The 23,345-nt window shown below is 43.7% G+C and overlaps 1 protein-coding gene across 1 annotated transcript in view; it reads right to left on the reverse strand.

The window, feature by feature from the left end:
- The window catches only part of MICAL2 (microtubule associated monooxygenase, calponin and LIM domain containing 2), a 266,678-nt gene that overhangs the window by 215,307 nt on the left and 28,026 nt on the right, over positions 1-23,345 (reverse strand). The window lies entirely within an intron of this gene.

Here is a 23,345-nt window from a genome sequence, read left to right on the forward strand (position 1 = left end):
TCCGTCAATATCCCTGGCCCATGACGCACTGAGTGGGGCTCCTCACATGGAGAAGGATGTGCTAACAGGAGACAGAGAGCCCCTCCATGGAAACCCAAGGGCTCTGTAATAAATATCTTGCATCTACTCAGTATTTATTCGGTCTATGCTGGTGGTGTCTTTCCTGAGAAAATAATAGCTCAATAGCAGAGATTATTCAGTTATTTTTTTTGTCTTTGCATCCCCAATGCCTAGCACAGGTAGCTGGCACATAGTAGGTGCTTGTTGGTTGACAGATTGGGCTACTTCACACCTCACATGCAAGAATTTTTTAAATATGTCCATTTGGGTTCTCAATTGGTTTCATAAAACTCAAATACAGAAGGATATTTGTCTGTTCAGCAGTTTCCCGTGACCAATCAGATTCTAAGAATGGCTAGGGGATGAAGGAAGAAGACAAAAGCAGAAAAGAAGAAAGGGAGTTATGGGTTGCCTGAGTCCTAGGTGGGAAGGCTGGTATTTTCAAGTACAAGAGAAGGAAGAACTGTTGGGGGGGGGGGAAGAAGAGGTCAGAGAGTTCTGGTTCACCATAGCCACCCCAAGGATGCCTGAGGGGGTCAAGTGATTTCCTGCCAGGGAACAAAGCCAAACTAGGAAGCGAGGTGGTATGGTAGGTTGGAAAGTGTGCTAAATCTGAGGCCAGAGGATCTGGGCTGGAATCTAAGTCAGTTTCTTCCTGCCTGTGTGGCCTTCAGCAAGTCGCCTCCCCCCTCTCTAGGGCTCAATTTTCTCAACTGTAAAATTGAAGGGATTGGGCTAGCTGGCTTTAAAGGCCCTGTAAAGAGCAAAATCTATGGTTGTATAGCGTGGCAAAGTCTTCCCTCTATTCCCAACCAAACTGGGCCTTTTCTTTCATATCCTCTCCCCCTGTTCCATTCTATCCCGCCCATTTTCCCCAAACACCACTTCTATCATGTCTCTCTCCTGCTGAAGAGCCAACAACGATTCTATTTCCTTCTGCTTCTACAAACTCTTTGACTTAATATTCAACACCTTGTACAACCTGCCCTCGCCTTCCCAACCTTATGCCCATTGCTCCCCCAAATTTTCTCTCAGCCCCATTTAAGCTTTTTTCTCAACATTCCTGAAGCACACACCAACTCTGCTCATCCAATATTCCCCAACCCACCCTATGCCCTCCCCCTCCGCTCTGCCCATCCAAATCAACTCATGCTGGATGACTTACAGTGTGGAAAACCTAGATTCTAATTCCTCCTCAGGCCAGCTCCTGAGGTACCTGAGGAGGAGTTAGCTCCTAGGGAAGTACTTAAGCACCTCAGGTCTTCCAGACTCCAAGTCAATCTGGGCAAGTCACTTCCCATCTCTGGGATCCAGTTCCCTCATCTATAAAGTAAAGGGAATATACTCTGTGGCCTCAGAGGTCCCTTATAGCTCTCAGTCTATAACCCTATGATCCTGCTCATCCTTCCAGGCTGACCACTCCTTTGCCAAGTCTTCTTTCTCTTAACCATGAGGCATTCTTTGTCTGGTCCCATTTGTTCAACTGCCTCAGACAAAGACAACAAAAGTGAACAGAGTCCTCCTTGGAGTTCAAGACACACACACACACACACACACACACACACACACACACACACACACACACACACACAGAATTCCCTAAGACTATAAGTTACAGGTGAGTTGCAGATCAGCATGGTGAAGGGAATTTCTATACCAGGGAGTTCCCCACCTGAATGAAATCACAAGTCCTGACCACCACCACCACCACCACCAACCCAAAAAACACAAAAAAACTGTAATTTACATAGAACCTGAAAGTTTTCAAAGGGTCTTAATGTAAAAAGCAGAGTAAATGGAGAGCAAGGCTGATGTTTTCTGTGGACTCCTAACCAGTCCAACCCTGAGAAGCCCAGGCCACTTTTAAAATGATCAAGAACAGGTGCTGATCTATATTAGTGAGGAAGTACCCTGTGCCAGGTGAAATTTCAGACCCCAACCCCCAAAATGTTTTTATTTACATTATCTCATTTGATGCTCACAACAAACCTATGGAATGGGTTCTATGGGCATCATTTTCCCTCCTTTTATTGATGAGGAAACTGAGGCTTAGACTCTATGTCTCATCCCAGCAGAGATTTTGTACTGTTTGACAATAATATAACAGAATGAGAAAGGACTCTGAAATAAGATCTGGGTTTGAATCCTGACTGCCTCTTTAACAGTATATGCTTGGCCAGGCGATAAAACCCTCCTCACCTTAGTTTCCTCAATTTGTAAAACGAGGGTTCATTCATTCATTCACTACTCACTAACAGCATGTGTGGTGTATCACCTGGGTGGGCGGGTGGGGAATGATATGACAATAATTAAGATATTATTATTCCCTGCCCTTCTGAAGCTTACAATCTAGCAAGCTACAGAAATGTGCAACAGTCTAACAACTATGATGCAGAACAGACCAATGGAGAATCATAAGAAGTACAAAGGTTTAAGGAAAGATCATTTGCCACTGTAACAACACCATCACCATCACCAGCAGCGTCACAGCCACTATTACACTATTTTCTTTCCTAGCCCAAGTGGTGCAACACTCCAACAAGGCAACATGCAAAGTATTACAGAAAGGTGAGCTATTGTTATTATCATAATTCTTTTCAAGCGCATGTCCCCAAACTATATTAAACTATATTTAAGTATGTGTTGAATCAGGCTGGATATGCCAAGCATCCAGGGACTGTTGAGGGCTAGGCCAATCATCTTGTTTCCAAAGCAACCCACCTACCTGTGATGAGGGGGGAAAAAAAATCAAAGGAAGATATGTCAGGGAGTGGAGTTAAAGGGTGAGCAAGATTAATCAGGCCAGGCAGGTTTGTATTTTGAAGTAGTAAGCATTCATTTCAATAAAACAATAAGACAGATCTAGACTCATTGAATCATTAACTTATAACATGGAAGGGACCTTTTATTGTTAAGTGGTTTTTCAATCATGTCTGACTCTCTGTAACTCCACTTGGGGTTTTCTTGGCAAGTGGTTTGCCATTTTCTTCTCCAGCTCATTTTACAGATGAGGAAACTAGGTAAAAAGGTTGCATGACTTGTCCAGGGTCACACAGCTACTAAGTGTCTAAGGCCAGATTTGAACTCATGAAAATGAATCTTCCTGACTGCAGGCCCAGTGCTCTCTGCACTATGGCACCACCTAGTTACCCTGGAAGGAGCCCACAGGTCATTAATTCCAACCCCTTCATTTTACAGATGAAAAAACTGAGGCCCAGGATTCCATAGCTAATAAGAGTCTGGGGCAACCCAGCAGAAATGGGGTAATGTTTAACAACAGGACACATATTTAAGCTGAAACTGCATTATCATCACTTTTGCCATCACCTTCTTCAGTCTAAGATAATCTAAAACAATCAGCAGAACAAGAAATCCAGGCAGATTTGTAACAATTGTGGATTTCGGAGGTGTCATTGCTCCAGCACACCCCCTATTCTAACCCAGGTCTCCCTGAGGCTGGGGTGCTCTAGGCACCAAACGGCCAGTGCTGCCTCTTCTGCCCACAGGTAGGGAGGTGAACTAAGGAAGAAAAGCCAGATATGCCCTAGGGAGTAACTGAACCCGCAGACAGGACAGGCCCAGGGCCAGAGAGCTAGCAGGCCTGGCTCAGAGTAAGGCAAAGGTGATTCTGAGGTTGCAGGTATGGAGAGCCCTGCCACAGTGAGATAAGGCAGGGTGGAGGAAGAGATGATTTGAAAATCAATTATTAGCTCAGTCTAGCTGGGCGAGGCTCAGAACTGGCAGTTTCTTGTGCCCACCAACTAGATACTGGCTGGAAATCCAGAAGCTGGGAGAGAGCACTGACCCCAGGACTGACCTCAGGCTCATCTTATCACCTTCTGCATCTGTAAAATGGGATTCACATCGCCTTCTCTATAATAGCAATCTTTTTTGGATATGTTGCTTAGTTGTGCTGAACATTTTTTTCTTCCTCTTTTAAAAAAAAGTCTTTATTATAAGAGATGGCTCCCAAGTAAGACACTGGGCTTCCCATTGATGAGGAAATTGAAGCTTAGACTCTATCTTATCCCAGCAGATAAGTGCGCAGTGGATAGAGCACTGGTCCTGGAGTCAGGAAGACTCATCTTCCTGAGTCCAAATCTGGCCTCAGATACTTACCAGCTGTGTGACCCTGGACAAGTCACTTCACCCTGTTTGCCTCAGTTTCCTCATCTATAAAATGAGCTGGAGAAGGAAATGGCAAACCAACCACTCCAATATCTTTGCCAAGAAACCCCTAAACGAAGGGTTGGGAACGACTGAAATAACTGAACAACAACAACATAGCTTGTCTAATTTGGTAGGGGAGATAGAGGTGCTCAGGGTATTTATGACTTGCTACTTTTTCCCCTTCCCCATGCCTGGCCCAAGTTTCATCCTTCTGAGATTACTTTGCATTTACACTGTGTACTGCATATATCATGTGTGTATACATGCATATGTATGCCTGTGTGTGTGCATGTGTTTGTGTGGAGGAGGGAAAGAGGGAGAGACTGAGACAGACAGAAAGAATGAGAGAGAGTGAGAGAATGAGAAAGTGAGAAAACATAAGAGAGCCAAAGAATGAGAGAGCAAGAGAATGAAAGAATGAGAGAGTGAGAGAACAAGAAATCAAAAGAATGAGACAGAATGAAAGTGTGCAAAAGAGCACGAGAGAGAGTGAAAGAGAAAAAAAGAAAAAGACAGAGACAGAGTGAGAGACAGAGAGAGACACAGAGAGACACAGAGAGACACAGAGACAGAGAGAGAGTGAGTGAGTGAGTATGGGGGCAGTCTCCCCCTCAGCCCTCCACAATTACAATGTGAGTTCCTAGACAGCAGGGCCCAATATTTTGCCTTTCTTTGTTATCACCAGCACTTAGTTTAGTGCCTAGCATGTAGTGAGTGCTTAATAAATGATTGTTGACTGATGTAATACCACAAGATAGCAATATGAAGTTATTTTAAAACAACAGTAACAACAAAACCCTTTCTACCCTGCCTCCCCCACCCAGGGTCCCTAGGATCTGATATTTAGAGCTCCAAGGAAACTTGGCGGGTATTAAGTCCAATCCCTTACTTTACAAATGAGGAAGCTGAGGCCTTGAGGGGTAGAATGACTTGCCCAAAGTCACACAGACCAAAAGTGGTAGGTTGGGGCATTGAACCAAGGTTGTCTGACTCCAAATCCCACCCTCCTCCCACCATGCTGTGCCATCTTTGATGACACTAAAGAATATTCTTGTGTTCTGAAAAGACCTGGGGCAGCTAGGTGGTGCAGTGGATAGAGCACTGGCCCTGGAGTCAGGAGTACCTGAGTTCAGATCCGGCCTCAGACACTTAACACTTACTAGCTGTGTGACCCTGGGCAAGTCACTTAACCCCAATTGCCTCACTAAAAAGAAAAAAAAAAAGAAAAGACCTCCCAGCTTCCAGCCATTAGGGGCCTCAGCCTAGAGCTGGCACCTCCCAATTTAATGCTGGCTCATTCTTGCATTACGGTAAATTCCTAAGGAAGGCCCTACATGAAATTGATGCCCATCACATTATTCCAGGTCCTTTTACATACACAAATACCAAAAGGCAGAAAGGATATAGGAATTGACCATTCAAAGGGAACCTGAAAATTATACATCATCCCACTGTCAGATACTTGCTCAAAAGTAGCAAGTCATAAACACCCTGAGCACCTCCATCTCCTCTACAAAATCAGACAAGCTATGTTGTTGTTCAGTTATTTCAGTCATTCACATTTGGGGTTTCCTTGGCAAAGATATTGGAGTGGTTGGTTTGCCATTTTCTTCTCCAGCTCATTTTATAGACGAGGAAACTGAGGCAAACAGGGTGAAGTGACTTGTCCAGGGTCACACGGCTGGTTAGTATCTGAGGCCAGATTTGAACTCATGAAGATGAGTCTTCCTGACTCCAGGACCAGTGCTCTATCCACTGCCTACACATCTGTCAGTGTGACTGATCTAAATGTGGGAAGGTGGGAACTGGAAGAGGCCAGCTTCAAATGCCCTTTGGAGCGAAGTCCAAGGGGAAAAAAACCTCTGCATTTTGGGTTCTGTCTTTGAAATGAATAAATTTTGCTCAAATTTTCCTGCTGCCACTCCTCTGGAATTTTACATCATAATATAAATAAAACAAACTACCCAGAAACGTAGAAGGTTCCTACATTTTCTTGGAAGAAACACGATGTAATCCTGCTGTTTCCAAGAATAGCTTGAAGCAATTTTGTTTTTCCCAACCAGAGTTACTTATTTGTGGTTCTTCTCCTTGCCTCCTATGTCTGAGACTCCATGACTCACAAAATAACTCCCTTCCTCTGCCTCCAGTTGCTCAAGATTCAGACTGACCACAAGGGGCAAGAAACAAGAGGTGGCATCAACAAGAGAATCCAGTCTTCCTCATCACACGGAGGCACATCCCTCCTGCCCTAGGGAGGAAGACCCTGTGCCCACCTGGCTCCCACCCATGGTCAACCTTCTTCAGAGTTTAAAGGAAAGGTCCACTCTCCATCTGCAGCTTAGAAACAACTAAGCTTAGCACCTGGTCAGCAAAAATACTTATTAGTTAAAACGCAACATTATCGGTGAGGTGAACTCCTCAACCAGTCTTACTCCTGACTGAATGTCACCACTGGACTTGGTGGCCCAAGTCCCACCTCAAACACTGGCTAGCTATGTGACCCTGAGCAAGTCACTTTACCTTAACCTTAGTTCTCTCATTTATAAAATGAAGATGGGATTAGCATATACTTCTCCAACAGCAATCCAGTTTGTCCATCTATGCCTGCTTTCTGCCACTTTCCCCATGCTCAATAATTCCTAGCTATGGCTCTGCTCCCAAGTAAATGAGGAAAGGGATACATACATGGAACACTTTTTGCTTTGTCTTAGTTACCCAATTATGGGTCTGAACTATGGAGTCTTTGCAGGCAGACACCTCACCCTGCTCTAGCTAACAGGGGCAGTACAGGAATGAATACACCACCCCCTCCCCCTCCCCCTCCCCATCCCCCTCCCCCTCCCCCCTCCCCCTCCCCCACACTACGAGGCCCCTCTTCCACAAGCCAGGCTGGGAATCATGAGGACCAGTGAGTGCTCAATTGGTTTATCTCTCAATTTGCTGCTGGTTCGTTCTTGTTCTAGGGAAATTCCGGTGGGGAGGAGATTGCCTGAAACATTTTTCCAAGTCCTTCTATGTATACAATACACAAAGGTAAGAAGGACTTACATATTTCCCAAATATAAATTCAAAGGTACCTTGAAAATTCCCCATCGACCCACTCAGTAGACACTTACAGATTGGTCACACCCTCTTTTCAAATCTCTATACCCATTCTTCCTAAGACCATAGAGCTAAGTTTTATTATTGTTGTTGTTTGAGTAGCATCCAACTCTCGGTAACCCCTTTTGGGGGTTTTCTTGGCAAAGATACTGGAGTGGTTTGCCATTTCCTTCTCCAGATCATTTTACAGATGAGGAAACTGAGGTAAATAGGGTTAAGTGACTTGCCCAAGTTCACACAGCTAGTAAGTGTCTGAGGCCAGAAACTATAGGCCCAGCGCTCTATATTCACTGAGCTAAGGAACTTTTAAAACCAGAGGAGTCCTTAGACTTTACCTGGTACATTTTATAGATGAGAAAACCAAAGCCTAGGAAGAATGAGACTTGCCCAGATATACAGAGCAGCTGAGCAAGGCTTCAAACCCTAATTCCATACCTGGAATTCTTTCTACTGCACTAGTCCAGATAAGTAAAAAGTAGAGGATGCTAAATTCTAGAGCTGGAAAGGACCTCAGAGCCATCTGATCTAACTCCCATGGCACAGATGAGGAAACTGGGGCCCAAAGAAGTCAGGAGAGCTTCTCAAGGTCACAAGGGAGAATTGGGGTTAAGTGACTTACTCAGGATCACACAGCTAGTAAGTGTTAAGTGTCTGAGGCTGGATTTGAACTCAGGTACTCCTGACTCCAGGGCCAGTGCTCTGTCCACTGCGCCATCTAGCTGCCCCACTCTCATTCACTATAAAACTTGGATATGAACTCTTGCCACATGTCTCATTGCCTACTAGACTGGAAGCTTTGGGAGGGCATGTCCTTTGTTCACAACTGTATTCCTTGTGCCTTGCACACAATAGTGTTCAATATATGACTATCAAATTGAATTGTGGAACTGCAATGAATCAAAACATTAGGAGAAATCATTTTTAATGTCACCTTTTAACGTCTCATGCCAGGGATAATGCTAAGAAAAACCTACCAAAAAACTCCCAGCCATATATCATCAATTGGTCGGGTAATGTTTAACAACATATCATCAATTGTGGTACAGCAGAAAGAGCATGGGACTTGGGAGTCAGAAGATCTGTATTCAAGTCCTGGTTCTGCCATATCCTACCTCTGTAACCTTTGACAAGTCACATCCCCTGTTCTAGAATGCTGTTCCTTTTTTCTGTAACATGAAGAGGTGGTAAAGTAGTTAAGGTCAAGGTATCAAGAAGACCTGAGTTCAAATCCTGCCTTAGATACTTACTAGCTGTGCAACTCTGGGCAAATCACTAAACCTCTCAACCTCAACTCCCTCATCTGTAAAATGGGGATAATAATACCACACAGGTACTACCTGCAAAGATCAAATGAGGTAACATATACTAGGTTTTTCAGACCCTAAAGGTAGCTATAATCATTACTATTACAAATGCTAGGTATCATAATTATTAACTAGAAGACATCTAAGGGCCTTTTCAGTTCTAAGTCTATGAAACTGTGATCCAGTGCTGATCCCATTCTCCTAGTCTCTCCCTTCCTGAGGCAGCTAGGCAGCTCAGTGGATAGAGCACTGACCCTGAAAAGTTGGGATGACCTGAGTTCAAATCTCACTTCGGACACTTACTAGCTCTGTGACTGACCCTGGTCAAGTCACAATCCCAATACCTTTAAACATCCAGGACCATCTGTAGTGATCCTGAATTACATCTTGCCACTGGGCTCAGATGGCTCTGGAGGAGAGAATGAGGCTGATGACCTTGCACAGCCCTCCCTCACTTAAATCCAATTCACTGAAAGTCATGACATATCCCCCCCCCCCCATGTCATGGTCCTCTTGGAGATGGAAGGACAAGCAACAACAACTCTCTCTTCTTGGTTGCCAAAGAAGTATTGCTTTGATGACTGCCTCAGTACATTCCCCACTCAGCCACATCCTCACCTCTGCTTTCCTCCCAGAAAGCATAACTGATAAAGGAACCCTGAAGGAGGCTCCTCCTCCAGAGTATCTTATCAGCTGTTTGGGAAGCATTTTGATGACAACAACATGAAGCTTTTGGTAGGAACCCAAACACCACCACTTCCCAGCGTTCCCATAAGAGACTTAAAGCAGCAAGAGTTACACAAGCTCTGTCCATCGATGGGGCCTAAATGACACCCTGTCATCCTCAGTTCCCCCACAGAGAGAAAGAAGGTGCTTTTCAACTTGATACAAAGAGCTCAGGGATTTGCTAATGGGTGCCCAGTGACAATTCATCACTCCTGATCTCTGGGGGACATCCCTTCCAGGTTTTTCGTACTGGTCTTATCTCTCCAAGCACACTCAGAAGCCCAGGAGGGTGGGGACTAGGTCTCAGACATCTACCCTCCTCCTTACAGGCACAGCAGGCCCTCAAGGTGAGGGGTGTGGTTAGGTTAATTTGGAGAGTCACTCAAGGAACCCTTAAGATTCCCATAAGTAGCTTGATGTAAAGTACACTTGAGAAAAGTAAGGAAGGATCAGGTTGGGAAAGTCTAGGAGGTCACATGATAGAAGAGCAGAAAAACCACTAGGGTGAGCAACAGGAAAAATCAGTTCTAATCCAAACTCTTTCACTGGTTTAATGTGGCCCAAATCACTCTTTCCTTGGAATTCCAGTATCCCCATCCATACGGTGAGAAACTTAGATCAGCTGTCTTTAAGCACTGCCTACTACAGCGAGGCACCATGAAAAGCACTGGGACTACAAGGCCAAAACAACCCCCATCCACAGGAAGCTTACAGCCTACTAAGATAAGTAAATACAAAGTAATTTGGTGAGAAGAGGTGGCAAACAAATGGGAAGGATCGGGAAAGTCCCTCCAAATAACTCTAGGAAACTAGCAGGCATAGTGGATAGAGTGGTCAAGAAGACCTGAGTTCAAACCCTGCATTGGCTAGCTATTAACTAGCAGTGTGATCCTGGCCAAGTCACTTCACTTTCCTCAGGTTCAGTTTCCTCATCTGTAAAATGGGGCTAATAATAGCACCTGCCTCCCAGCGTTGTTGTGAAGATCCAATGAGATAATAGGGAAAGTATTTTGCAAACCTTAAAGCACTATGTAAACATTAGCAACCATTATTATTAGGCTGTGGATGGAATGTATTCCCTCCCTCCTCACTTCTGCATAGTAAAATCCCTACCTCCCTCAGAGGGTCAGTTCAAGGGTCACCTCCTACAGGAAACTTAGCCTGACTTTTCCCATTTCTAGCATCCTTTTCCTAGTTATCACTTTGTATCTGTTTGGTACATCCTTAGAATTTCATTTTCTGGGGCAGCTAGGTGGAGTAGTGGATAGAGCACCGGCCCTGGAATCAGGAGTACTTGAGTTTGAACTCAGAGGACAGGAATTGTTTTCCTTTTGTTTTTTATTTACAGTGCCTGGCACATAGCAGGAGGTGAATATTAATTTAATAAAATAGCTCATTGCTGGGATCCTACTGGCTTAGCAACGAGATAGCATCCTCTTGGCCCGTTGGACCTTTGGGTCCTAAGCAGTGTGCTCTGATCTAATACTGAGTCCACAGATCCCAAAGAACTACACACCAACTCTGGTCAGAAAATGGCATTTGACGCAAAGCAAAAATGAATGCAGGAAGAAGCCCCCTACCAAAGGAAACTTGCTCCATCTAGCCATGGGCAGAAGTGAAAAACAAGAAGGTACATCCTAGGTGTACACACACACACACACACACACACACACACACACACACAGAGTGCATATTAGCTAATAAGTTTGACTTCAATGGTTTGTAAACAATGAGAAAAGGAAGTAGTGTTCATGGGATTTAAGTGTTACAAGTGGAAGGGACCTTTAGAGATGATCTAGTCCAGCCCCCTAGTTGCACAGATGAGAAATCAATGGAGCAGAGAGTTGGAGAAACTTGCCTGAAGTTTCAAACCTCCATACCCTGAATTCAAAGTCAGCTCTCTACCATGGAACCTCTCAGTCTCTTGCTCACTAAAAGCCAGCAGGATTTCAACAAAAACAAGTCATGCCAAGCTAGCCTCATTTCTCTTACTGATAGGGTAACCAGGCTATGAGATCAGGGGAATGCTAGAGATATCATTTACCCAGACCTAAGCTATGTACTTGAGAGTCTCTTATGCTATTCTTGTAGAAAAGAGGGAGAAACAAGAGCTTCAGGATTCTGCAACCGGATGAATCAGGAGATGTGGACATCACCTTAGAGAGAAGGCTCTGGTAGAGTGCCCCAAGAATCTATTTCTGATTTTAGGCTGCTTAGCATTTTTATCAATGACCTAGATAAAAGTTGTGAGTGTGTGCTTATTAAATTTTCACATATCATAAAGCAGGGTGGTATAACTAAACACAGTATAACTAACACAGAACTAAGATCCAAAAGAGAAAATGAAAAGAGAGAAAGCTGAATGGGCTAAAATAGTGACCAGATCTAATGAAACAAAATTTAAGAGAGCTAAATAAAAAGTCCTATATTTACCTTTAAAATAATAAACTTCCCAAATACAAGAGGGGAGAGGCAAATGGTTAGGCAAAGAGTTCATCTGAAAAGAATCTGGAAACTGACTGAAAGCTCAGTATAACTCACTGACATTGCAGATGGAAAAAGGAACACTTAAGAGAAGCAGAGAGGCGACAGTCCTACCATCCTCTGCCCTGATCAGCCATGTCAAGAATATTGTGGTCAGTTTGGGAGACTCCATTTTAGAACACTGGCAGGCTAGAGAGCAAAGTAGAGGAGTTCAAACATGATGGTGAGGGTACTGGAGGCCATGCCATACAAAGGTAAATTGGATGAAGTTGAAAGAAATGGAGATGATTAACCTGGAAAAGAAAAGATGGGAGGGGACAAGGGCAGGGTAATTGTATTCAAGTATTTGAGGAGCTGTCACATGGAAGAGAGAGGAGACTTATTCTGTTTGGTCCCAGAGAGCAGAACTAGAAACTGTAGTGGGGGGAGGGGAAATGGAGAGAGGAGGGATAGTTGACAAGGGGCAGATTTAGGCTCCCCATAAGGAAAAATTTCCCAATAATTGGAGCTACCCAAAATTGGATCAGGCTGCCCTGGAAAGTAGTGAGTCTCCTCCACCATCACCCCCTCTACCCTACCCCCATCCTCTTAAATAAAGTCCTCAAACAAAGGCTGGATGAAAACTTCAGAATTCTTAGTCAGGGCTGGACTAAAAGACCTCTGAAGTCCCTAATAACCCTGAGAATCTACAGACATGGCCTTTGAGGTCTCTAACAATCCTGAGAATCTGTCTCTGTCAACCATTAAAAAAAAATCTCCTGAATTTTCAAAGCACTTTGTAAAGCTTAATGGGCTATCCCAAAGAAAACTACCTATATGGAGTCCTGTTTGCAGAAACTTGCCCATGTTTAGAAAAAAGCTTGTTTCAGAGTTTAGAAAACAAAACAAGTTAAAGTGAGAGGAAAGGACTTGCTTTGAAACTCATCAGAACCCAGTTTTCAGGCTCAGAGAACTCCAATTGGGTTTCCCCATTTTGTTCCCTTGCTTATCAAGAACACACTCCCTTTGTGTTGACATTTCAGTTGGCTATGAACAGATCTTGATGTTTTTGTATTTGGTTTTTTTTTTTTTTTTTCTGAATTGGGGCAGGGCTGATGTGCCCTGACAGGTTAGAGGGACCCATCTCCTAAGGGCCGACTGACTTCCATGCCTGACTCCACATACAAACTAGCTTCAGGTCAGGGGAGGACAGATGGTGGCACAGGTGGAGGATTCCATGAAAGGAATGGCATGACAACTCCTCCCATAGTTTTTTGGCAAGCGGCAGGGAATCTCACAGACTGGAGAAGGCCCGAGGTAGGGAAATGGAATGTGGCATACTGGAAAAACTGAACTATAATGATGGTGCCACCTTGGGTCTTTCTGGTCACAGAATCCAAAAAAGAAAATTGGAAGAGACTCAGATTATCTCACCAAACAGCAGAATGGTAACAGTGGGAAAATGTTGGTTGTGGAATCAGAAGACTTAGGTTTAACTTCCAGAACTAGTATTCATTACTTATGTGACCTGTGGCAAGTCATTTTAGTCTTTCTGTGCCTCAGTTCCTTATTTGTAAAATAAGAGATTTAGATGATGAGCCCTGGAGTCCCTTCCAGTTCTAAACCTCTGATCTCTCATCTTATTTGCCAGCTCTTTAGTTTATTAAGTACATCTGGGGAATTTTATATCATAATCATGTCCCATCCAGGAACATTGCTCAAAACAATTAAATATAGCTAAGCAAAGCCATCGTATATAACAACTACCACTGACAAAGTATGTAAACATTATGCCTCTATAGACCTCCCCACTTCTCTACAAAGAGGAGGGAAACATGTTTCCTCATTGACTTCTGCCTTATCATATGTACCATAGGTAACCCAAGGACAGAGAGAGAGAGAGAGAGAGAGAGAGAAAGAGAGAGAGAGAGAGAGAGGGAGAGGGAGAGGGAGAGGGAGAGGGAGAGGGAGAGAGAGAGCGCCATGATTTTATTGGAATAGCAAACTCCGGGTGAGGACATTCCCTCTAGCAATGCAATTGAGCATCCTCTATGCAATTTATAATCCTAAAGAGCTGACTGGAACATTGAGAGGTTACATGACTTGCCCAATGTCACACAGCCAGTATGCTTCAGAAGTTGGACTCGAACCAATCTTCTTGGTTCTGAAGCCAGTTCTCTATCCACTAATCCACAGAATATTAGAGCCATGTCAGCCTGAGGAGTGTTTGTTCCCTTAAGGATCTGTCTTGCCAGTATGTCAAACTCAACATATTTAAAAACTGATCTCTTGGGGGCAGCTAGGTGGAGCAGTGGATAGAGCACCGGCCTTGGTTTCAGGAGGACCTGAGTTCAGATCTGACCACCTGACACTTACTAGCTGTGTGACCCTGGGCAAGTCAAAACCCCAATTGCCTCACCAAAAAACAAACAACAAAACAAAACAAAACTGATCTGTCTTCCCCAAACCTTCCTCCTGCCCTTCCCACTGAGTTGGAGGTGGTAGAGAAGGGAACCTGGTCAGAATTTCCCTCTAGGAAGGTCACATTGACAGCTGAGTGGAGGGTAGAATGGAGTAAGGAGAGACTTGAGGCAGGGAGATAAACCAGAAGGCTATTGCAATAGTACAGATGTGAGGTGATGAGGGCTTGCACCTAGTAGGAACACAGAAATTAGATTGTCTTCTTTCATTATTTTTTTCGATCAGTAAAACTCTACCTTCTCTCCTTCCCCATTTCCATCCCCAAATCAGAATTTAGATTTTCAAGGGAACTTAGACCTCACACACAGTGGGTCATCTGGTCCATGCATCTTGAACGAACAAGGTCGAGCTGCTCTTGAGATTTCTAGTCCACTAAGGGAGTTTGTTCTGCTAAAGCTGAGATCCTCCATTGTCCCTCCACAGTACACAGGTGCCCCGAGCCATCAGGTGATCAAGTTTTTGAAACCACAGCATCTGAGACACCTGTTTAGTGTGACCATGGCCTGAAAACTGGAGGCTGCAAACTCCTACACCTAGAAGAAGGAAGATCAGAGCAGCAGCACCCTGGATATACAGGTTTGTTTTTAAATTTCAGTCCCAATAAAAGGAAGGTCCCTTAATTGAACAAGCTGTGGTTTATGATTGTAATGGAATATTGTTGTGCTTTAAGAAATGACAAGCAGGATGATTTCAAAAAGGCCTGAAGAGACTTATATGAGCTGAAGTGAGCAGAACCAGTAGAGCATTGTGCACAGTGACAGCATTATCGCTCTATGAGCAATTGAGAATGACTTAACTACTCTCAGCAATACAATGATCCAAGACAATCCCAAAGGACTAAGGACGAAGCATACTATCCACCTCCAGAGAAAGAACTGATATTGACTGAACACAGACTAAAAAAAAAAAAAAAGAGAGAGAGTACTTGTGGATTGTACATATAAAACCTATATCAGATTGGTTGCTGTCTTGTGAAGGGGGAAGGAAATGGAGGCAGGGAGAAAAATTTGGAACTCTAAATCTTCTAAAAATGAATGTTGAAAATAAAAAAGGGGGCAGCTAGGTGGCGCAGTGGATAGAGCACTGGCCTTGGATTCAGGAGGACCTGAGTTCAAATTTGGCCTCAGACACTTAACACTTACTAGCCGTGTGATATCCTGGGCAAGTCACTTAACCCCAATTGCCTCACCAAAAAAAAAAAAAAAAAAGAAAAGAAAAAAATGTCAGTCCCATTTGCATTTGAATTCCAATGCACCTCAGTAGAGAGACTTGTAAAAATCAGGGGCCCAGGGGACCAAGGCCTCTTATCTGTTTCTCAGATTTCCCAAGGACACATGTCAACAATGTTTTCATTAAAGGCAGATTCATTCTAAGAAATCACAGACCTTCCTTCCCATAGGGTTCACTGCTCCTAGACATCTGCCCTAGACATTCAGTATTTTCTTTGGGTTCTTCCTTTCAATGACATAGCCCCTAGGAATTCATTCTGATAACAAAGACTGTGTCTTTGATACCTCATCTTGGAAATTTAAAATAACTGGGATCTTTTTTTTTTTTCAAGTTCCCCCTAAACTGACATCCATTCTTTCAGTTCCTGCAAAAAAGCATTCTGTGGCCAAGTTTGGAATGCAAAACGGTTCCTCCTGAGACACTGTGTATCTGAACTTCCAAGGAGGGGCGGTTGCTATCAGCTTGCTTTGTTAAAGGAATCTGAGACATTTTAAATATGAACTTTCAACAAGGCCTGTTCTACCCAGTTGACCTTGCTCCATCCAGCCTTACACCTCCACTAATGCAATTAGGAATAGATCTCCTGAAAGGGGAGACAGTCCCAACACACATTTTTAAGGAAGAAGAAAATCTTCCAGAAGCCTGATCTGAGAGACACTACCCATAGCTGACCCTGAATACCCTTTAGGACACCCCCAAGAGCAGTCTGGAAACCTTTGCCTGAAGACCTCCAGTGAGAGCAAACCTAACTCTCAAGTTAGACCATTCTACTTTTATAACTGTTAAGAAATATTTCCTTCAACTAAAAAACTACTTGAAACAATTGATAACTTTAGCAAAGCTGCAGGATATAAAATAAACCCACATAAATAATCAGCATTTCTGCTGGACAAAGTCCAGCAACAAGAGATAGAAAGAGAAATTCCATTTAAAATAACTGTAGACAATATAAACTGTTTGGGAGTCTACCTGCCAAGGCAAACCCAGGAACTATAATGAACACAACTACAAAACACTTTTCACACAAATAAAATCAGATCTAAACAAATGGAAAAATATAAATTGCTCATGGGTAGGCTGTGCTAATATAATAAAAATGACAATTCTACCTAAATTAATTAATTTGCTTGTTAAGTGCCATGCCAAACTACCAAAAAATTATTTCATAGAGCTAGAAAAAATAATAACAAAATTCACAGAGAAGAACAAAGGGTCAAGAATATCAATGGAATTAATTTTTTTAAAGGCAAAGGAAGAAATATTTCCTTTTATCAAGCCTAAATTTACAATATCTACCAAATGTTCCCACTTCTGTCTTCTAGGGCCAAGTAGAAACAGCCAGATTTCTCTTGCACATGAAAGACCTTCAAATATATGAGCATCCTTGTTCTCTCTGTCCCCTAGACCTCTCGAATTCCCTTCTTATCCTCCCCTGCCCCCTGCCATCATCATTTTCTTCATTCAGTCTTCCTATGGTAGGTGCTTCAAGTGCCTCACTGTCCTGACTTCCCTCCTCTGGACCATCTCCAACTAGCTAATCAATGCCTTTCCTAAAATGCAGTGCCTACATCTAAACACGGTGCAATAGAACCTGACTTTCCTAGAACTGAACGTTATGTTGTTCTTGCTCTCACACTGTTGACTCATATTGGATGTGCAATCCACTATTTTTTTCTGATTAATTGCTGTCTAGCCCCACTTCCCCCTTATCTTGAATTTGAGTTCTTAAAACCCACATACACTCACTCACTCACACACACACCAACAACAACAACAACAACAACTTTTCAAGAGTTTACGTATATACCTATAAAATTTCATCTTATTTCATTTGGTCATATCCTAATCTGTCAAGATCTTTTTGAATATCAGCTGTAATCCAATTGTGTCAACTATCTCTCCCAGCTTCATATCATCTGACAATTACATAGGCATTCCATATTGACTTTTATCCAAGACTGACAAAAATGTTAAATAGCATAGGACCAAAGACAGATCCCTAGGGAGACAATTGGATATACCCAAGTTGACATTGAACCATTTGACTATTCTTGGGTTCTGGCCATCTGCCTAGTTTTGAATCTATCAATCCCACATGTCCCCACTTAAAAAACAAAAAAAAAAAAAAATCACTGAAGTCTTTATAAAATGCTTTGCTAAAGTCTAAGCTCAAAACACATGACAATGGACCTGTAGGTCCCCTCAAAGTACATACCCCAACACAGTATCTGTGTATGATATACTTACTGGTAGATGTGGGCGGTGTCTATAAGCCCTATTTTTTTTTTTTTGCGTGGGGTAACGGGGGTTAAGTGATTTGCCCAGGGTCACACAGCTAGTAAATGTCAAGTGTCTGAGGCCGAAATTTGAACTCGGGTACTCCTGAATCTAGGGCCGGTGCTTTATCCACTGCTCCACCTAGCCACCTCCTATAGGCCCTATCTTATCCCTTCATTAGAAATATGTTTGATTTCTGCTCTGTCTCTCTCATAGCTCAGTCCATTTCTCTGAAAAATCTTACTGTTTGTTAGTTCCATAGGAAATGCATGATCTAAGAGACAATCCTGAAGAGCCATGAAGAAAGGTCAAGAGAGAAGGTCAAACAAGTTGAGAGACTTCTTCCAGAGCCAAACTGCATGATGTCCCAGAGGAGCTGAAGCAGAGAAGATGGTACAGAAGAAAGAAAACTGCCCGGCAGCCAGGTGATTCCGCTTCTAGTTGACCCTCTGCCACAAACTACTGTTGTTGTAAAGTCATTTCTCAGTTTTGTCCGACTCTTCATGGCCCCATTTGGGATTTTCTTGGTGAAGATACCGGAGAGGTTGGCCATTTCCTCCTCCAGTTCATTTTACAGATGAGGAAACCGAGGCAAACAGGGTGGAGTGATTTGCCCAGGGTCACACAGGTAAAAGCTATCTGTGGACAGATCTGAACTCATGAAGATGAGTCTTCCTGACTCCAGGCCTGGCACTCTGTCCACTGCTGCACTTAGCTGTCCTCCGCCATGAACTAACTAGCTATGAATCTCTTCCCTGCTCTAGGCCTCAGTCTCCCCATCTATGAAATGAAGGGGTTGTACCTGATGATCTTGCAGGTACCTCCCAATTCTTGAAGTCTATGACTACAACATAATGAAATATAAATGTGGGTTTTGAGTCTGCTAATGTTACAGGGAGAAAACATCAGTAACAGACATCTTGGGGCCAAAGACAGCTCCAAGATGTCTGTTACTGAGCAAGACTGGGGAAATCCATGGGGGTCCCATGGACAGAAAGGAAAATGAACTTGCATGAGGAAGGGGGTGCAGAATGGTATGGGGCAGAGGGAAAGGCTACACACACATACTGTTTATTATGTTGCCATAGCTACCAATCTCCACTAAGGCTCTCCTCTGATGTTTCCTCAAGGGACACAGATGGCCACAAGTCCACAAAGGCTAGGTTAGCAGAACATGAGCACTGGCAGGTCCCATGCAACCAGAGACCTCTCAGGTACAGGTCTAGGCAGAGACTGTGTGTTCAGAGAGGTTCATCAATGGGGAGACTACAGAATGATTACTATTTCAGGTGAAGCAACTTCCAATGACTGACTGAGTACTAAGGTACCCATTGTTGATCCTCACACAATACCTTCAGGGGGTAGGTGCTATTATTATCCCCATTTTACAGATGAGAAACTGAGGCAGAAAGAATCGAACTGTCTTTCCCGAGGCCAATTCCAACTTGGGTCTTCCTGACTCCAAAGTAAGGGGGAGTTGCACAAATGGAGGAAATACCCACACAGACAAAATTCCAAATCATTGGGTACCGACACATATTTTTTTCAGTTACAAACAACTTTATGAGCAGCTTGCATATGTGAGAAAATAATGGGGTTCTGGGAGACCCAGAGGGCCCTCCTTCTCAAGGGAGCCTTGCCTGACCTCTTTTAAGGCCAGACCAGAGCCAGTAGAATTGCAAAAGAAATGTAGACTGACCTTCCTGACTACCTAAAGGAAGTTAACTTACCTAGCCCACCACTCTCAAGTCATGACAATCAATGGACTTGAATGTAACTGACCAATTAGCTTGGATCAATGTGCAGTGATCCACCTCTACCTGGGAGAGAGGATAAAACCCCTTGGAGTGTGGGGGGGGGGGGAGTTGGGGGGGGGGGTCGGGGTCATTCTCTCCCCTGCTCTTCTCACTGTGCCTCTCTCCATCCTGGATTTTATGTTGGGTCTAGGGTGCTGGAAGAGGCAGCCATGTGGTTCCCACTCTCTCTTTTCTAACTAGGTATATAGGGACTCTAATTCTGAGCAATGTACTCTCTCTTTACTAACATGTAATATGCTTAATAAATGCTTAATGCCAAAGACTGGTCCTATAGCCTCTAATTTATAAGTAGCAATGTATTAGAAACCCCAGCTAAGTTCCCTAAAACCTAGAAGAGAGACAGGCACCCCCATATATTTTGATATTTTTTTTTGTTTATTTATTTTTTGGGGCAGGGCAATGAGGGTTAAGTGACTTGCCCAAGGTCACGCAGCTAGTAAGTGTCAAGTGTCTGAGGCCAGGTTTGAACTCAGGTCCTCCTCAATCCAGGGCCAGTGCTTTATCCACTGTGCCACCCAGCTGCCCCCATTCACATTTGACCTTATAAAGCTAGGATAGTAGCAGAACTTTGGGGCTATGCATGCCACTCTAAGGACTTCAGGCTCTGTTCTTTAGGCTTCGAGCAGCTACTTAAAAGTTGTGAGGATGCGATCAATTAACCTGGAGAGTAACGAATTCACCTCAACCTGAAGACCATCAGTCAAAGGCTCCATCATTTATTGAGTGTACTATATGTTTTATCAGTGCAAAGGACATTAAGCAAGATGCATTACTGTTTGCCCTGCTGCTATACCTTAAGGACCATGGAACCTTTCTACTTGGCTTGTAACTGAAATCTCTTACGTGGGTCATCTCTTGCATCAGAAGGGAAGCATCTTGGGGCAGCTAGGTGGCACAGTGGATGGAGCACTAGCCCTGGATTCAGGGGGACCTGAGTTCAAATCCGGCCTCAGACACTTAACACTTACTAGCTGTGTGACCCTGGGCAAGTCACTTAACCCCAATTGCCTCACTTAAAAAAAAAAAAAAAAGGGAAGCATCTCGAGAACAGGGATTGTCTTCATATTCTACTCGTATCCCCAGCACATAATACAGGGTTTTGCACATTGTAAACATTTAATAAATGGTTCTTTTTTCTTTTACTCAGTCATTCGTTCATTTATAGAGAACATTCGTTCCTGCTCAGCTACATATTACACTAGATGACTGTGAAGATCTTTCATTTCTGAGATCGTGTGATTTTAGGAGGCTTAGGGTCAAGATTAAAGGTTACTGTGAAAGCTACTGCAATGACCCAGGCAAGAGCTGAGGGTGTTGCACCAAAGAGGGCACAAAGACATGGTGGAAAAACAAAGAAAGCCCCACACAGAGGCAGGGTGGTACAGTGGTTGGAGTCCTAGAGTCTCAGAACTTAGTTTCGAATCCTGGCTTTACTGCTTTGTATAATATGCAACCTTAGGAGAGTCATTTAAATTCTCTGGGTCTCAGTTTCTTCATCTGTAAAATAAAAGGGTTGGACTAGATGGTTTCTGAAGTGCCTTCCAGCTCTAGATAGGAGATCCTATCAACTGGAGTCCTTCAAGGATGAATTGTCAGGTCCTCAAATATCAGGAAATGACCAGCAAGGACACTAGAAAGTCTTCCGCCAAGGGAGGTTGCAGATTCTTTTTAGGGCAGGGTCAAACCTGGTAACAAAAGGTCTTACAGGGAATTGAGAATGGAGTTTTTCATTGGGAAAAAGTAATTCAAGAAAAGGATGCCCTTCACAGCTTCCTGAGGACATTTGCAACCCCATGATTACATGATAAAGAACAAACATTGAGACCGTTCAATTTGTGCCCTTAGCTGGGATCCTGTAATAGAGCTAGGCAGGCAGAATTCCTGTCTCCAGACTCCCAAATGGCTCATTCTAAATGACATAAACACCTTAACTGCATGATCTTATCTGGCCTCAGATGGTGTTTTTCTAAGCTTTGTCTACACTGACTCTTCAGACGGTATCTAAGACGAATTGCTTTCAGCATCCTCTGTGCTGGTTCGGTGAAAAGAAACACATGCAACCCTCCTTCTCAAGAGCGGTTGAGCTCTCATTTCCTCGGCTTCCTGTCTTGACTTAATCCTTCACCCCCAAGACACTCCATAAACCCAAGGAATGCTGACTTTATGGTGTCAGTCACTTTGAATAAAAGTTAAAAATATCCTTCATGCTAGAAGAGGACTAAATGTGTTAATGATGTTTGGCCAGGTTTTATTAGCCTTGTGTAAACTGTGTGGTGACACCTGGGAATGAGCAGTGGGACTTTGCTCATTTCTCTCGAGTTCTGGCTCGGGGTAGAGGAAGAAAAGGAAAGTGTTCAATTTTTTTTTTCAACTGAAGGGGGAAGGGGAATGGGTTGCCCTGGTTGGGGCAGGAGAGGAAGGTGGGAAGGAAGGGATAACTTGCCAGTGCTATACCATGCTAAAAGGAAGACCCAAACTTGGGTGGCGCTATTCCTAAGGGTGAATCTTCCTTGTGCCCAGAGTCATACAAATTCTGTGGGCAGAGCCAGAAGTCAAGCCCAAGTCTTCCAGTTCTCAATCCAGGACTCTTGCCACTAAGCCAAACTGCCTCCTGCAAAATTAGGGGCATCTGAAAAGTGTCAAGCCCCATGGAGAAGTCTAGTTTTTAATCAAATGACAAAGCAAGGCTCCTACTACTGACATCCATGCTCCAAGCCTTGGCAACATTTTTGATTGCTCCCTCTCCTAGTCAATCATCAGAGCCATCTGCCTCCCCAACCTTGTTCCAACCCCCTTATTTTCCATTATCAGGCACAACCCAAGCACTTGCATGTCTCCTAATTATTCCTTCCCTACTATAGGACTAGCTTTCCTCACACATAACCTTATAAAATGTAAGGTCCCTGAGGGTAGGCTGGTTCACTTATGTTTATAACCCCAAAGACTGGATGTTCAGCCAGAACTTCTACTAAAAGCTTGTCCAATTATTTAATGGTACAATCATTGAAGTCCAGAAGCCATCCAGTCTAACTAGTGAGTGAACAAGAACTGCACCCCCCTCCAGCATATCCCAACAGTTGTTACCAAGCTTTACCAAATGAAGAGGAACCCACTGTGGGAAAGATCCCATGGGAAGTTTCCCCAACATCAAGTTTATCTGTGCCTCCAATCAAACTCCTGGTTATGTCCTTTGGGGTGACCTACAAGACTAATCCTTCCATAAAACAGTCCTTCAAATATCAAACATCACCCTGCGTCTCCCCTTCTCAGGGAACCATCCCCAATCACTTGAACGGCTAGCCCTATGCCATGACCCCAAGCCCCTTCACCATCCTGACTACCTTCCAGCTATTGGACGTCATTACTAAAGTGTGCTGCCCAGAACTAAAAATATTTCTGCAGGTGAGATTGAACTGGGTCAGAACACACTGCACAGAGTGCCACACTATCACCTCCCTAGTTCTAGATACTTTTTCTGGCTAATTGCCACCTCAGATCACATTGGCTTCTTTGGCTATGTCACACTTTTGATTAATAATGAGTTTGTGGGGGGCAGCTAGGTGGTGCAGCCCTGGATTCAGGAGAACCTGAGTTCAAATCTGGCCTCATACACTTGACACTTACTGGCTGTGTGACCTTGGGCAAGTCACTTAACCCTCATTGCCCCCCCCAAAAAAATAATGAGTTTGTGTAGGTCAGCTAGGGGCACAGTGGA

Source organism: Dromiciops gliroides, chromosome 6, assembly GCF_019393635.1.
Source record: "Dromiciops gliroides isolate mDroGli1 chromosome 6, mDroGli1.pri, whole genome shotgun sequence".
Classification (NCBI taxonomy): Eukaryota; Metazoa; Chordata; class Mammalia; order Microbiotheria; family Microbiotheriidae; genus Dromiciops; species Dromiciops gliroides.